Source organism: Suricata suricatta, chromosome 16 (genome assembly GCF_006229205.1).
Source record: "Suricata suricatta isolate VVHF042 chromosome 16, meerkat_22Aug2017_6uvM2_HiC, whole genome shotgun sequence".
Classification (NCBI taxonomy): Eukaryota; Metazoa; Chordata; class Mammalia; order Carnivora; family Herpestidae; genus Suricata; species Suricata suricatta.
Genome location: NC_043715.1, coordinates 50,144,622 through 50,159,932, shown reverse-complemented (window position 1 = coordinate 50,159,932; position 15,311 = coordinate 50,144,622).

Sequence of the window (15,311 nt, the reverse complement as noted above, 5' to 3'; positions counted from 1 at the left end):
AGGGCCGCCTCGCGCCGGCGGGGCTCCGGCGCGTGCCTCACGGCAGCTACGTGACCTCCACCGAGAGGCGGGGCCACGCAGGGGGGCGGGGCTCGGCGAGGTCAGGTGACCGGCGGCGGGCGGGAAAGGAGGCGGTTGGTGGCCATTTTGCGAGGAGGGCCGTTGAAGGCGGGAGACTGTGAAGGCGGAGCCCGGGAAGGGGCTGTGGGGGGGGAGGGGCCGGGCCCCCCAATACCCGTGTCCGGAGGTCGAGAGCCCTGCAGCCCCGGCCATTGTTCCCGGAGGGCGGCGTTAGAACGCAGTGGCGGGGGGGACCCCAGCTCCCCGGGGCTGCTCCGAGCTTCCGTGTCCCGCGATGGGGATTCCCAAGAGCAGGGTCCGTCCTGCCAGGATCGTGGGGCCCAGTGAGGCACAGTCCCCCGCGTGTCCCAGAGGCGCGAGCGGGAGCCACGGAGACCTGCCCCTCAGGGGCTTGTGACGATGCGGGGCTGCCCTTCCATGTTGTGTTGGCGCAGTGCCGTCTGTGGGTCTGGCTCCGTCTCCGCACTGAGCCGTGTTAAGGGAGGGACAGAAACGGGACCAGAGCGGTGGCCAAGGGTGCTGACTGTTCAAGGAGATTGAACCCCGGAACAACAGAGCGGGGCAGTTCATTCCTTGGAAAGTGAGCCCTGAACGTCTATGGAGACGGTAGCCGCGCAGTGCCTGGGGGTACGAAGGGGGGCACGACTGTGCATCAACGCAGAGTGGGGGGGTCCGACGGGGGTGATGGGAAGATTCTAGACGTGAGTTACGGCGATGGTTGCGCAACGTGGCGAATTTATTAAAAATCATTGGATTGAACGCTTTTTAAAGTGAGTGACTTTTATGTAAATTACCTCCGTAAAGTTTTGTTGATTTTAGAAATTGATCCCTGCGGGTAGACAGAACAGAGGGGAGGAGAGGAAAGACTGGCATTCTACTTCTGGATTCCTTCATTCAGCAAATATTTATTGAGCTTCTGTTCTGCTGTGAGATAGCAGCGTCTGAGTCAGACACACGTCCCCGCAGTAGCTTCCCGCTTGTGGCAGTGCCGTCCAAATGAACCAGAATACAGAACTGTGAAATTACCTTTAAGAACTTAGCTTAGCTTAGCTTAGCTCAAAATGCTCTTTCAACATGGCGTGAATACAAAACGTTTAGTGGGGTAGTAGGGACATAAGTTACTTTTTTTTTTGGACTCTTGAGGTCTGGATATCAATCCAGACCCGGGAGATTTCAAGGGTAACTAGTGGCTCTGTACTGAACAGCATAATTCCAGTGGGGATGGGCAAATAAATTTAGAATACACCGTGGTTCTACTTTAAGGGAAAAATTTGAGGAAAGAGGATAGAAATGGTCAGAGGATACTGTTCAATACAGGTCAGTGAAGGTCTCTCTGGTGAACTTAAGGCTGAATGAAGACTGGAAGAAAATGAGGAAAGGGTCTATAAAAATATCTGGGGGAAGAGCCAGTGCAAAGGCCCTGGGGCAGGAAAGATGTGGGTCGTTTGAGAGACTGGTGTGGATGGACCCATGTGAATAAAGGAAAGTGTAAACTAGGGCCGGACCACGTAGAACCTTGTAAGTTATGCGAAGACAGGAATTAAAACGCATGCTTTCCATTTAGGAGAAGAATTTTCATCTATTTAGCGAACGTTAAAAAATACCGAGTTTCAGCAGTGTGAGCTCTCCCCTTGATGGAGATAGGAACCCTGGCCACAGGGTGCATGAGAGTTTAAGGAACAGGATTTAAACTCCTGAAATAAATTGATATCTTGGTTCTTTCGCAAACACCGAACACTTCAGGGACAAAGAAGAAACTTGCAACATAGAACACAAGGAATTAGGCCTCACAAATTATTTTAAAAGCCTGCAAATTAAAGCAACGGCCCAATTGACAAATAAATAAAAGATATGCAGAGACGCTTCACCCCAGAGGAAAACTGTGAAGACAGGCCTAACCACAGTAACAAGCGAATGCAAATGAAAACCACGGATTTGCGTCACATCAACCAGCAGGGCACATTTTTAAGTGTTTCTATCCAGTGGAGCAAGGGGAACTCCTGCAATCCCGATAATGGATAAAATTGGTACAGTCATGTTGGAGAGCACATTTGACTTCTGAAATACCACTAAAGGTGTGATGTGTCCCATGTCCCAGCAAAGGGACAAAATCCATGTGTCTACGGATTCGCCGTCGAGTCTTACCCACTGACACCACAAGATGTGTACAGGAACGGTCGGATGCGGCAAAGCTTTCACAGCCCTCCACAAGCCTGGGTTGGATGAGCCTAGAACAGAAAAAGTTCACTCATGGAAACACTACTGGAATCTCCACGAAGACTGGAATTTCGTTAGCAGTCATGTGTCAATGTGGATTTCACGGTTTTGACAGATGTGCTACGATGATGTAAGAGGCAGACGTCCGAGAAAACTGGGTGAAGCGTATATAGAGGTATCGATTCTTCCAACTCTCCGATAGATCGAAGACCATCATCTGCAGGGCACTGGATAAATCAGTTTACTCAGTGGAAGTCATACAGCAGTAAAAATCAGATAAATTGGGATCTATTTACTCAGTGGATTATTACGCAGCTGTAAAATCAGTTTCCGCTGCAGTAGTACAGATGTGTTCTCATTTACTCACAACGTTTCAAAACGGGCAGAACCAAACAATATGCAGCTTGGGGACATGAATATATTGGGAGATTTTTTTTTAATGAGGGCAAAGTACAAAGTTTAGCAAAGTGGGATGGAAGGAAATGAGGAGAAGGGTCTGCAAGGAAACTGTGGAGGAAATGAAATTTTTTTCTCCAATTGGGTGGTGAGACCACGGCTGCTCAACTTGTCCCTCTTCTTTCTCTCTGTGTCTATATATGTACATATAAACGTGTGTATTTGATTTTTAAGCATCTACTCCACATTAAAAACAAAATTTTTAAGAGAAATAAGTGTATCTGGAGAAGCAAGACCATGGGGCTCTGAAAGGGTCCAGGTACTTCCCTCTCTCCTGTCTCAAACCTTGAAAGCCTTCTGTGCGCTGTTCTCTGAGGGAGATAAAAAAGAAGAACAGGGCAGGGCGCCTGGGTGGCTCGGTTGGTTGAGATTCCGACTGGGGCATAGGTCATGATCTCACAGTTTGTGAGTTCGAGCCCCGCGTCGGGCTTGCTGCGGTCAGCATGGAGCCTGCTCTGAATCCTCTGTCCGCATCCCTCTCTGCCCCTCTCCAACTTGCACTCTCTATCTCAAAGAATATACATATATTTGAAAAATGATAATGAGACACTGGTCACAGGAGATGGTGGTCCAGTTAAAGAGGCAGGATTTAAATCCCAGGAACAGGGGCATCTGTGTAGCTCAGTCGGTTAAAAGTCCAACTTCAGCTCAGGGCATGATCTCCTGGTCAGAGCCTGGAGCCTGCTTTGGATTCTGTGTCTCCCTCTCTCTCTCTCTCAGAAATAAACATTAAAAAGAATTTAAACCCTAGGAACAGTTTTAAAAGCATTTGTCCTTTTCATGGTATAGCAAATAGTAAGACATGCTGAGGCCGTCACGCGTGCCACACCTGAGCCGGGCGGACAAGCAGATCGGGAGACAGGGCCCTGGCCGCTGGGAATCCACTTACAGGAAGTAGGACTTAAGTGCTAAAATGATTTGAGAACAAGCCATTCCTACTTCCCTTAACCAACACTGAGTGTCTGCCTTATCTTTAACCCAGTGATAAGCTTTTCTATGAATGGACCGAGAGACTCGGGAAGGAGCGGGTGCTGGACAAGGGAGATGACCCTTCACTTAACCGACTGAGCCACCCAGTGCCCCGAAGATTTGCATCTTTAAAAATGTTTATTCATTTTTGAGAGACAGAGACAGAGCATGAGAAGGAGAGGGGCAGAGAAAGAGGGAGACACAGAATCGGAAGCAGGCTCTGGGATCTGAGCTGTCAGCACAGAGCCCGACCCCGGATTCAACATGAGATCACGACCCGAGCCGACGCTGGACACTCAACGGACTGAGCCATAGGTGGCCGAAGAATTTGCATTTCTAACGAGCTCTCCGGGGATGTGGCCACTACCAGACTGGTGACCGCACTTGGAGAGTTACTATTTTTTTTTAAACCAATAATCTACCAAAGTTTGGGGGTTTTCTGTTAGACACTTCCGAGAGCAGGCTGGCAATCCCCCCCCGCACCCCCGACCGATGCAGCCCTGCACTCTGAACACAGCACACATTCACCTTTATGGGATGAATGAATCAGAAGGGGGATTGTTGCATGTCATTGTGCAAGGAACTGGCTTTCCCTTACCCTGAAACAGAATATCCAGAGACAGTGGAGAAATGTTTCTGGGGAAATTTGGACGTGAACAACCCTGATACCAAGAAAAAACAAACAGATCAAGCAAGCAGCCTGCTTCTTAATATTTAGCCATAGAAATCCAAATCTATGCAAATGGAAACACTATTTCTCTGGCTAGATAAAAAAAAGGAAATAGAATAGCTTCTCTGACTGGAGACATACTGAGTCCCTTCCACAGCATTTTTCTATTTGTCCTTTATCATCTTGCAAGTCATTCAACAAATGCCTTTTGACCGTCTACTTAAGCAAAAACATTCTTTGGGGGTACCTTCTAGGATATGTATTTTGTATTTAGAGTAATGTACCTATATCATGTGTGTTTTTTAAATTTGTTTAATGTTTATTTATTTTTGAGAGAGAGACAGAATGTGAGCAGGGGAGGGGCAGAGAGAGAGGGAGGCACAGAATCCAAAGGAGGCTCCAGGCTCTGAGCTGTCAGCAGAGATCCCGATGTGGAGCTTGAACCCACTAACCATGAGATTATGATCTGAGCCAAAGCTGGAACTTAAACAACTGAGCCACCCAGGTGCCCCACTATATCATGTGCTATTAAATCTCTTTGTTATTTTTGTAATTCTCTTGCATCTTCTACCAGACTCAATGCTTCTAGAAAGCGTGATCTGGCCTCAGCAACCTATTCCCCACAGTACTTAGTAAGACATTATCATCTATAATAATAAATACTATTATTGATCACTATAATTATATGAGGATGACCAACTCATCCCAATGTGCCCAGCACTTTCCCGATTGTAGCCTTGAAAACCCCATGTCCCTGGAAACTCCTTAATTCCAAGCAAATTGGGACAGTGGTCACCTCAGTTATAATGTATGATATAAATAGAAAGCATTTACCTAGCTAGACTTGTATTAACTCACTCCTCACAACATTCTGATGAAACAGAAATTTTATTTTTTTTAATGTTTATTTATTTTTGAGAGAGAGAGGCAGGACATGGGCAAGACAGAGAGAGAGGGAGACACAGAACCCGAAGCAGGCTCCAGGCTCTGAGCTGTCAGCACAGAGCCCAACGCGAGGCTCAAACCCACGAACCATGAGCTCATGATCTGAGCCGAAGTCGGACTCTTAACCGACTGAGCCACCCAGGGGCCCCGATGGGATTTATTATCATCCCTATTTTGCAGGTAAGAAAACCGGTTCAGAGAGGTTAAGTGGTTTTCTCAAGTTTACACATCCAGGAAGAGGCAGACGTGGGAATAAACCCATCCTTTTTACCACCAAGGGTGTTTAGTAATTTGTGGACGGACCGCCTGGGACGCTCAGTCATAACCGTCTGACTTTGGCTTAGGTTCTTGGAGTCTGAGCCCCGCGTCGGGCTCTGTGCTGACAGCTCAGAGCCTGGAGCCTGCTTGCATTCTGTGTCTCCCTCTCTCTCTGCCCCTCCCCTGCTCGCACTCTGTCCCTTTCTCTCAAAAATAAAATTAAACATATGTATGTTTGTGGATTGACTGAGTAAATTGAGAATCCTTAGTGCCCTCATATTTGACCGTAATATCTAGTTGAAGAGGTAAGACGCTCTTACACACCTTTATCTCTGTAGCCTGGCAGGACCTGGCATGTAGTAAACCAATGTTGTGAAATCACACAGCTCTGAAGTTCAAAGAACACCAGCAGCATTTGCTTAACTGCTGAAGGAGGAGCTGCAGCTCTAGGAGGAAGGAGAAGGTCAAGAGCACTCTGGGACAGGCTTGGAAGTGTCTGACCCGGGGAGCCCAGGCGGCTCAGTCGGTTGAGTGTCCAGCTCTTGATCTCAGCTCAGGTCTTTTATTTATTTATTTTTTATTTTTAAAAAATGTTTATTTTTGAGACAGAGAGTGAGTGGAGGAGGGGCAGAGAGAGAGGGAGACCTGGAAGCTGAAGCAGGCTCCAGGCTCCGAGCTGTCAGCCCAGAGCCTGCCGTGGGGCTCGAACCCATGAACTATGAGATCATGACTTAAATTGAAGTTGGATGCCTAGCCGACGGAACCACCCGGGCACCTCTCAGCTCAGGTCTTGATCTCAGGGTTGTGGGTTCAAGCCCAGTGTTGGGCTCCAAGCTGGGCATTGCATGGGGAACCTACTTAAAAACAAAAAGTCTCAGACCTAATCTGCATCTAAAGAGTAGATTATGGAATCAGTGGGTCCTGTCGCCATCAGTTCCTTATCATGTGCCAGACAGTTGGCTAAAAAGCATTAGCAGAGAGGCATCTGGGTGGCTCAGTGGGTGAGCATCTGACTCTTGATTTTGACGCAGGTCATCATTTCACGGTTCCAGAGTTCAAGACCTGTGCCGAGCTCTGCACTGTCAGCATGGAGCCTGCTTGGGATTCTCTGTCTTCCTCTCTCTCTGCCTGGCCCTCTCGCTCAGAAATAAATTAATAAACATTTTTTTAGAAAGTATCAGCGCAGAGTAAGAGCAGTTGGGGGTGGGATGGGGAAGAGGGGGACTCTCCCTGAACAAAGGGTATAAAAAAGAAAGTGAGGGGGCCCCTGGGTGGCTCAGTTGGGTAAGCATGGGACTCTTGATTCCAGCTCAGGTCACGATCTCACTGTCTGTGAGTCGGAGCCCCCTCGGCACGGACAGTGTGGAGCCTGCTTGCTTGGGATTCTCTCTCCCTCTCTCTCTGCCCCTCCCCTGCTCATGCTCTGTCTCTCAAAACTAAATATTAAAAAAAATTAAAGTAAAAAAATAAAATAAAATAAGGGAAAAAAGGGAAATGAGGCTAGGAAATTCAAAGACTGGCCAGAGTTAGATCTAGGGGAGCAAACTGATGCTCCAAGACTGATGGAATAGATAACAACAACAACAACAATTATTATTACTATATCTTTAATTATATATTACATACAATATATAATACTTATAATCATATAATAATTATTATAACTGTTTATAATAATATAAATAATATAATGTAAATATAAAATTTAAATTATTATAAAGATAATAATTGTTATAAATAGTCATCGGAAGCATTTCAACAGTGTGCGTGTGCCAGGCACCAAGCCCTCCACTCAACATTCGCATGATCTCACTCCATCCTCACAATAAGCCCACGATGTAGGTACCATTACTCACCTCATTTCTTGGCAGGGGAGACTTTGGATGGAACGCGGCAGGTGGCGGAGTTGCCGACTGCACTCAATAGGCTGCGGGAGCCTCCCAATGGTGTTCAGCCTGAGCGCTCCTGCATCTGAGGGTGAGGTCATTGAGGGGGGCTGTTCTGTGCGGCGTGGGGTGTTTGCAACCTTCCCGACGTTTACTGGCTAGAGGCCAGGAGCGCCCTCTCCACACAGTGGGACAGACATGGCCGCCGAGTGTCTCTGCTGGAGGGAAAACAAGTCACTTCCGGTTGACAGCCATTGTGCTGGGGTTTCTTTGAACAGTGGAGGGATACAGGGCTGGGTCTGGAATGATTGCCCTGGGAGCCTAGAAGGACAGGTCCAAAATGTGGGCCTGAATCCTGGGATTTCAGGGCACCTGGGTGGCTCAGCCAGCTGAGCTTCTGACTGTGGCTCGTGATCTCACAGTTTGTGGGTTCAAGCCCTGCACCGGGCTCTGTGCTCTCAGTGTGGACCCCGCTTTAGATCCTCTGTCCCCCACCCTGTACCTGTACTTCCATCACTCTCTCTATCTCTCAAAAATGAATTTTTAAAAACATAAAAAAAAATAAGGGGCGCCTGAGTGGCTCAGTTGGTTAAGCGTGACTTCAATTCAGATCATGATCTCCTAGTTGGTGAGTTTCAGCCCCGCATCAGGCTCTGTGCTGACAGCTCAGAGCCTGGCATCTGCTTCAGATGCTGTGTCTCCCTCTCTCTCTGCTCCTCCCTGGCGCTCGCTCGCTCTCTCTCTCTCTCTCTCTCTCTCTCTCTCTCTCTCAACAATAAATAATCATTTTTTAAAAATTAGAAAAAAAGAACCCAGTTTTCTGGTCTTCTAACTCAGGCCCATTCCTTTCCAGCCCCCTGCCTATTGTGAACAGAAGTTATTTCCGAAGTGGAGTTCGAACCCACACTAACAACTCAAACATTCCTTCCTTGTCCACCACCCTCGACGGCTGTGGTGGCCACAGATTAACTCGGCCGTCCCCGGGCAGCCTGTGAGATGCTCAGCCCCCACAAGGGGTTCTGATACGTGAATATTCCAACGTTCCTACGTCATTTGCAGGCTCATGGGCCCCTCTGTGGGTTTCAGTGCACTCAGTCATCATATTCTGAGTACCCCCGGTCACCGCTGTGCTGGGACCTGGAATCCCGAAGATGACTACGCATGGTACCTGCCACAGAACATTCTATCAAGATCGATCATCTCCTCTCATCCAAGGACATGGATGGCCTGGTGTTGCCTCTCTCGTCTGTTTAAAAACCCCTGGTGAGGGGCGCCTGGGTGGCTCAGTCGATTGAGTGTCTGACTTCGGCTCAGGTCATGATCTCACGGTTCGTGGGTTTGAGCCCTGCGTCGGGCTCTGTGCTGACAGCTTGGAGCCTGGAGCCTGCTTCCGATTCTGTGTCTCCCTCTCTCTCTGCCCCTCTCCTGCTCATAATCTGTCTCTGTCTCTCAAAAATAAATAAATGTTAAAAAGAAGAAGAAGAAGAAGAAGAAGAAGAAGAAGAAGAAGAAGAAGAAGAAAGAATACTCAACTGACAATGACCGAATGTAAAGTTGCGCAGCTCAGACCTGTCACCACAGATTTGTATATATCCTTCTGCTGCGCTGTCCTCAGAGTCCTGGTGTCTTGGATCCTCACTGGGGTTGCCTCAAGGTCACAGGATGGGTGTTGTGGCTCTCACCATCGAATATTCACTCCACTGTCCCAAGTGGGGAGGACGAAGAGCAATAGCAAAAGGCTGTCTTCTCCACAGACATCCAGAAAGGTTTTCTGTGGCAGATTGCAAAAACTGCCCTATCCTTGCCTTGGACCTTTGTGGTGCCCTCCCGCTCTGAGCTCAGCCAGGGGACTTGCCTTGGCCAATGGGATATTCAACCGATGTGACACCAAGGGAAGCTTGACCTGGGTTTACGAGATGGTGCTCACTCCCTCCCAAGCCACCACCATGAGAACGTGCCCCGGGCTGCCTTGTGAGAAGATGAGACCGATGAGACTCCGCATGAGAAGCGGAGTGGAGTCGCTGTAGTCGCCTGGGCCAGCCTCCGTCACTCGGCAGCCACTGCGCACCATGCATGCGAGCGAGCCCCGTTCTGATGGACAGAACGACCCAGGCCACCACCCGCTCCCCCCGCGATGCATGAGCAATCGATCCTTGGTGTAGATTTCACCGAGGTTTGGTGGTTGTCCTTTACACAGCATGATAGTGGTGGTACATCATGGATTCATGTTTTTCAGAAGCCCTCCCAGCAATCTTGGCCAGAGCTGGGAGGTGGGGGTGGGTGGAGGGTATGGGGTGGGGTGGGCGAGGGGGTCACATATCCAAACACGGCCGCGTGGAATCTGAGAAAAAGGAATGGGATGGAGCCGATTGGCTCGGGCCAATCATGATCAATGCTCGGTGCTCCAAACAGGACCGAGGTTCTGTAAGCATAGATGAGGTGGGGATGACACCCTGGGCAGCCAGGGGGCGCTGTCACCGGGACAACTGAAAATACTATTTATGTTCTGGGGGTTCCAGATGCATGCAAACACATACAAGGTGGTCAGAGGATCCAGAAGCGATGGCGCTTCTTTTCGGGGAGGAGACTGATGAGACGTGGGTGAAGGAGGACTTCAGCGTAATCCTTAAGGGCTTCAATCTTCTACAAAATATTTCGAGAGAGAGAGAGCATGAATGAGCAGGGGAAGGGCAGAGAGCAAGAGGGAGAGAGAGAGTCCCAGGTAGGTTTCACGCTGTCAGCACAGGGCCTGACATGGGGCCCAGACTCACAAACCTTCAGATCATGACCTCAGAGGAAACCAAGAGTAAAATATTTAGTCGGTTAAGTGTCTGACTTCGGCTCAGGTCATGATCTTGTGGTTCGTGAGTTCAAGCCCCACGTCGGGCTCTGTGCTGACAGCTCAGAGCCTGGAACCTGCTTGGGATTCTGTATCTCCCTCTCTCTCTGCCTCTCCCTGGCTTGCACTCTGTCTCTCTGTCTCTCAAGAATACATAAAACATTTTAAAAAATTTTTTAAATAAATTTTAAATAAAATGTACTAACTAAATGAAAAGGTATTAATTAAATATATTACTTATGATTAAAACTTATTACCTATAATTATGCAAAAACTTTATTAAGTGAAAACCTATTAACAAATGAAACTTAGTACTTAAAATTACATTAGGTTGTATGCTCAAAATTAAATTCACCTGCCTTAAGTGCATTGATTACATTTCAATTGAAATTATTGATTGAAATTGAATGACAGTGTGCTCGTTAAATTGAACTGAACGTCTAGCAGTTGGATAAAGCTTTGTTGATATTTAAATTAAAGTTGAGTAAATAAAAATAAAAGTTAAGTTAAAATTAACTGTTATTTAAGTTTATTTATTTGTTTTGAGAGAGACAGAGACAGTGCAAGTAGGGGAGGGGCAGAGAGAGAGGGAGACAGAGAATCCCAAGCAGGCTCCAGGCTCCGCGCTGTCAGCTCAGTCTGATGCAAGCCTCCAACTCACGAGATCATGACGACGTGAGCAGAAACCAAGAGTCAGACACTTACCAACGGAGCCACCCAGGTGCCGCACTTTCTTTTTAGATTTTATTTTTTGAGTAATCTCCATACCCACTGTCGGGCTTGAACTCACAACCCTGCGATCAAGAGTTACCTGCTCTACAGACTGAGTCAGCTAGGCACCCCAACTTTTAGAGTATCAAATTAAATAACATTTCCCATAGATTGTATTCCACCATTACAATTCTAGAATTCAAAGAATTAGGGGCACCAGCTCAGTCAGTTAAGTGACTGACTCTTGATTTGGGCTCAGGCCATGATCTCATTGTTTGTGAGTGTGAGGTCCCTGTCAGGCTCTGTGCTGTCAGCGCAGAGCCTGCTTGGGATTCTCTTTCCCAATCTGCCTCTCCATCCCCAGCCTCAAAATAAATAAATAAACTTTTAAAAAGGCGGGGGGGCACACCTGGGTGGCTCAGTCAGTTAAGCGTCTGACTTTGGGTCAGGTCAAGATCTTGTAGCCTGCGGGTTCAAGCCCCACGTTGGGCACTGGGCTTACAGCTCAGAGCCTGGAGCCTGCTTGGGATTCTGTGTCTCCCTCTCTCTCTGCCACTCCTCTCTCTCTCTTTTTTCTCTCTTTTTCAAAAATAAATAAACATTAAAAAAAAGAATTCGTGCAACATATATATGATGCTACCAAGCACAGTGCCTGGTGCATGGGAGCTGCGTAGACGGGTGAGTTGGGAGGTAGGACTGAGCACACTCAGAGGGCGGGAAGACCACCCTCTCTCCGGAGACTGCGTGCCCTGGAGGAAAGAGCAGGAGATCTCTGGCCACCCCTGCTACGTGCCAGGCGCTGTCTGAAGCGTTTTACATATAATTAACTCACTGAATCCTTTTAAACACCCTCTGGGGCAGTTATCATTCCCATTTTCCGGAGGAGTAAACCAAGGCCCAGAAAGACTAACCTAGTAAAACGGAGGAGTCGAGATCCAAAGATTGGATCATCAGCGCAGAGCCTGCTTGGGATTTTCTTTCTCCCTCTCTCTCTGCACCCACCCCACATGCTCTCTCTCTTTCTCTCTCCAAATAAATAAAAATAAATAACCAAATAAAGAATAACCCATCATGGGGCACCTGGCTGGCTCAGCAATAGAACATGGGACTCTTGATCTCGGGGTCATGAGTTTGAGCCCCACGTTGGATGTAGAGATCACTTGAAAACTTTATTTTTTTTTTAAATTTCAGTATCCTCTGGTTGGGGACCATCTCTCTTTATCTCTGAGTCCCGTAGTCTGACACTTCACACTGAGCGCCTGCTCTGTGCCAGGATGCCGTGACCAGCAAGCACACCCCCTCCCTGGCCTCACGAGGGCGCCTGGGTGGCTCAGTTGGTTGAGCGTCTGACTCTTGCTGTAAATCAGCAAGAAAAGAAAGAAGTTAACAAGACGCAGAAGTTGAGTCCCCACCCAGGCTCCTGAATGAGGAGGTCTCGCATTTTATTTTAGCAAGGTTGTGTGCACCCTGAAGGTTGAGAGACACTACCTCGACCGCGTGACCCGTGAGGGCTTCTAGGAGGAGGAGGCATGTGAATTGAGACCTAAAGTTTGAGAGAGTCATGCTGGCGTGCAGAGCAGGAATTCCAGGCAAAGAGAAGTTCAAGTCCGAAGGTCAGGACCCCAGGTAGGGGCCTGAGGAGCTCAGAGAAGATTGGAGTGATTCGGGCTGCATGTCGGCGGCCATGGGAGTACTGGCTGAGGTCGGGGGGCCAGGGGACAGCCCCTGGTGGCCCGGGAAGGGGTTTGGATAGCATATGGAATCCATGGAAGGGCCACATGGTGACAGGGGGACATGACCTGATTGATATTAACAAATATGTCCCTCGGAGGGGCACCTGGCTTGCTCAGTCCGAGAAGTGCATGAATCTTGTTCTCAGGGTCATGAGTTCAAGCCCCAAGTTGGGTGTAGAGATTACTTAAATAAATAAATATTTTTAATGAAGTTTATTTATTTATTTTGAGAGCGAGAGACTGAGCATGGGCAGAGGAGAGGCAGAGAGAGAGAGGGAGAGAGAGATTCCCAAGCAGGCTCTGCGCAGAGCCCAATGTAGGGCTTGGACCCACAAACCGTGAGATCTTGACCTGAGCTAAAACCAAGAGTCAGACGCTCAACCAACTGAGCCACCCAGGCGCCCCCATGAATAAATATATTTTTTTAAATGCCCCTCTGGTCCTGCTGTACCTTTATACTGTGACAGCTTTGCTAGAACCTCGTTTTTCGGATTTCCGTTCCATGTATGATTCTGGATTGGGCTTGGCAGAAGAGAAATCTGCCCATTAAGATTCATTTGGTGATTTTTACCTAATATACTGTCCATATTCAGATTTCCTCAACCGTCATCTAAATATCTCACTTTAAGAATATTAACATTAAAAATATGCTTGGCAGTGTCTGGGTGGCTCAGTTGGCTGAGTGTCCAGCTTCGGTTCAGCTCATGATTTCATGGTCTGTGAGTTTGAGCCCCGCGTCGGGCTCTGTGCTGAAGGCTTGGAGCCTGGAGCCTGCTTGGGATTCTGTGTCTCCCTCTCTCTCTGCCCCTTCTCCACTCATGCTCTATCTCTCTCGCTCTCTCTCTCTGAAATAAATAAACATTAAGAAAAATAATATGCCATCCCAAGGTGGATTATATGTAATTGCAGAGAAGGAGAATCTGGGTGGGGGAGGGGGGTCAAAATCACCACCTCCCAACAGCTTCTCCCCTGGTGTGACCAAATTTTGTACAACCAACCCCAAACGGAATGGCATGGTGGGCTAGCCCAGTCTTGTGCCCGGAGATGGTGGATCAGGCGTTGATCTGGGCGTTGTTGTTTTTTTTTTAAAGCTCCCCATGTGACCTTTGGGCGCAGCTCAGGAGTCAAAACCTCACCTCTGGGGGGTCGGTGGACAGAGCCGCTAGCCCGCTGGCCCTTCTCCCTCCTGCCGCTTCCCATCTGCATGCGGACCACCCGCCCTTCCAACAGGCTAGCACTGTGCTTCTCATGCTGGGCTCAAGGTTACCCGTGGCCACCGAACCCTGGAAAGGCACAGTACAAGGGGAGGCAGATGGCCTTTGGAAAAGGATGTCAGACGTTGGAGAAGGAGTCAATCACTGAAGACCCGGAAGTGGGGGCGCCGGAAAACCGTGCAGGGGGAAGCCCCAGGGAAGTCTGGGAAAAGACGCTTTCCAGAAGGAGGGAAGGGGTCCACTCTGACCGCTGGTTTCTCCTCTCCACCACCCTCTTCTCCCTTTCTTCGCTTTGCTCAGCCCCACATTCCAATGCTTTCTTTTTGGATCGCTTCCTTCAGGCACCCTCCTCTCGCCCCCTCATCCTCTGGAGTACACGCCTGGCCTAACCACAGCCATGTGGTGTCTCACCACCCAGCCAGGCCGACAGGTTTTACCTGAATCAGAGAAGTCACAGATCTCCCCAACAGGCACAGGGCATTCTCTAGGTGGCTCTGGTGGCTCACTCAGAAGACTTTCCTCCAGGCGGATGCCCTTGTTGCCCGTCCCCAGAGCACTAGTCCTCTTCTGGGCCCACTCCCTTCCAATCCCCAAGCCCGGCTTCCAGCCCCCATTCTCCTGCCCTCCTCTCCCCCCCCCCCCCCCCCCCCCCCCCTTTATGGTTTCTCCATCTTCTCCCTGTCTTCCTCCCTCTCCCTTACCCCCTGGAGAATCGGGTCCCACAGCAGCTACGGCAGCCTTTTCTAAAAGGCAAATGGGACGGGGCACCTGGTTAAGCGTCCGACTTCAGCTCAGGTCATGATCTCACTGTTTTTGAGTTCGAGCCCCGTTTCTGGCTCTGTGCTGACAGCTTGGAGCCTGGAGCCTGCTTCGGATTCTGGGTGTCCCTTTCTCTCTGCCCCTCCCCTGCTCTCTCTCTTAAAAATAAATAAGCATTAAAAAAAATGCTTTTAAAGGCAAACAGGAACTTCTACCCTTGTCAGAAGAGGGGCCCCAAACCTGTGGACAGGTCTTAGCTAACATGGGCAGTAAATGTTCAGCATCTCTTAAAGGAGCCTCTTCTCAGCCATGGGAGGTCCGAGGAGGGGATGCTTTGGGGCCGTGTGAACCCCATGCTCCCCACCAACCTTTTTCCAGTGATTAAGAGATTTTTTTAATCTTCATTCATTTTTGAAAGACAGACAAAGAGAGAGAGTGTGAGCATCCAAAGCAGGCTCTGCACCATCAGCATGGAGCCCAAGGTGACGCTCGAACCCACAAACCATGAGATCACTACAGTCTTAATTTTAATTAAAATAATTTTTTAATGTTTATTCTTGAGAGAGACAGAGG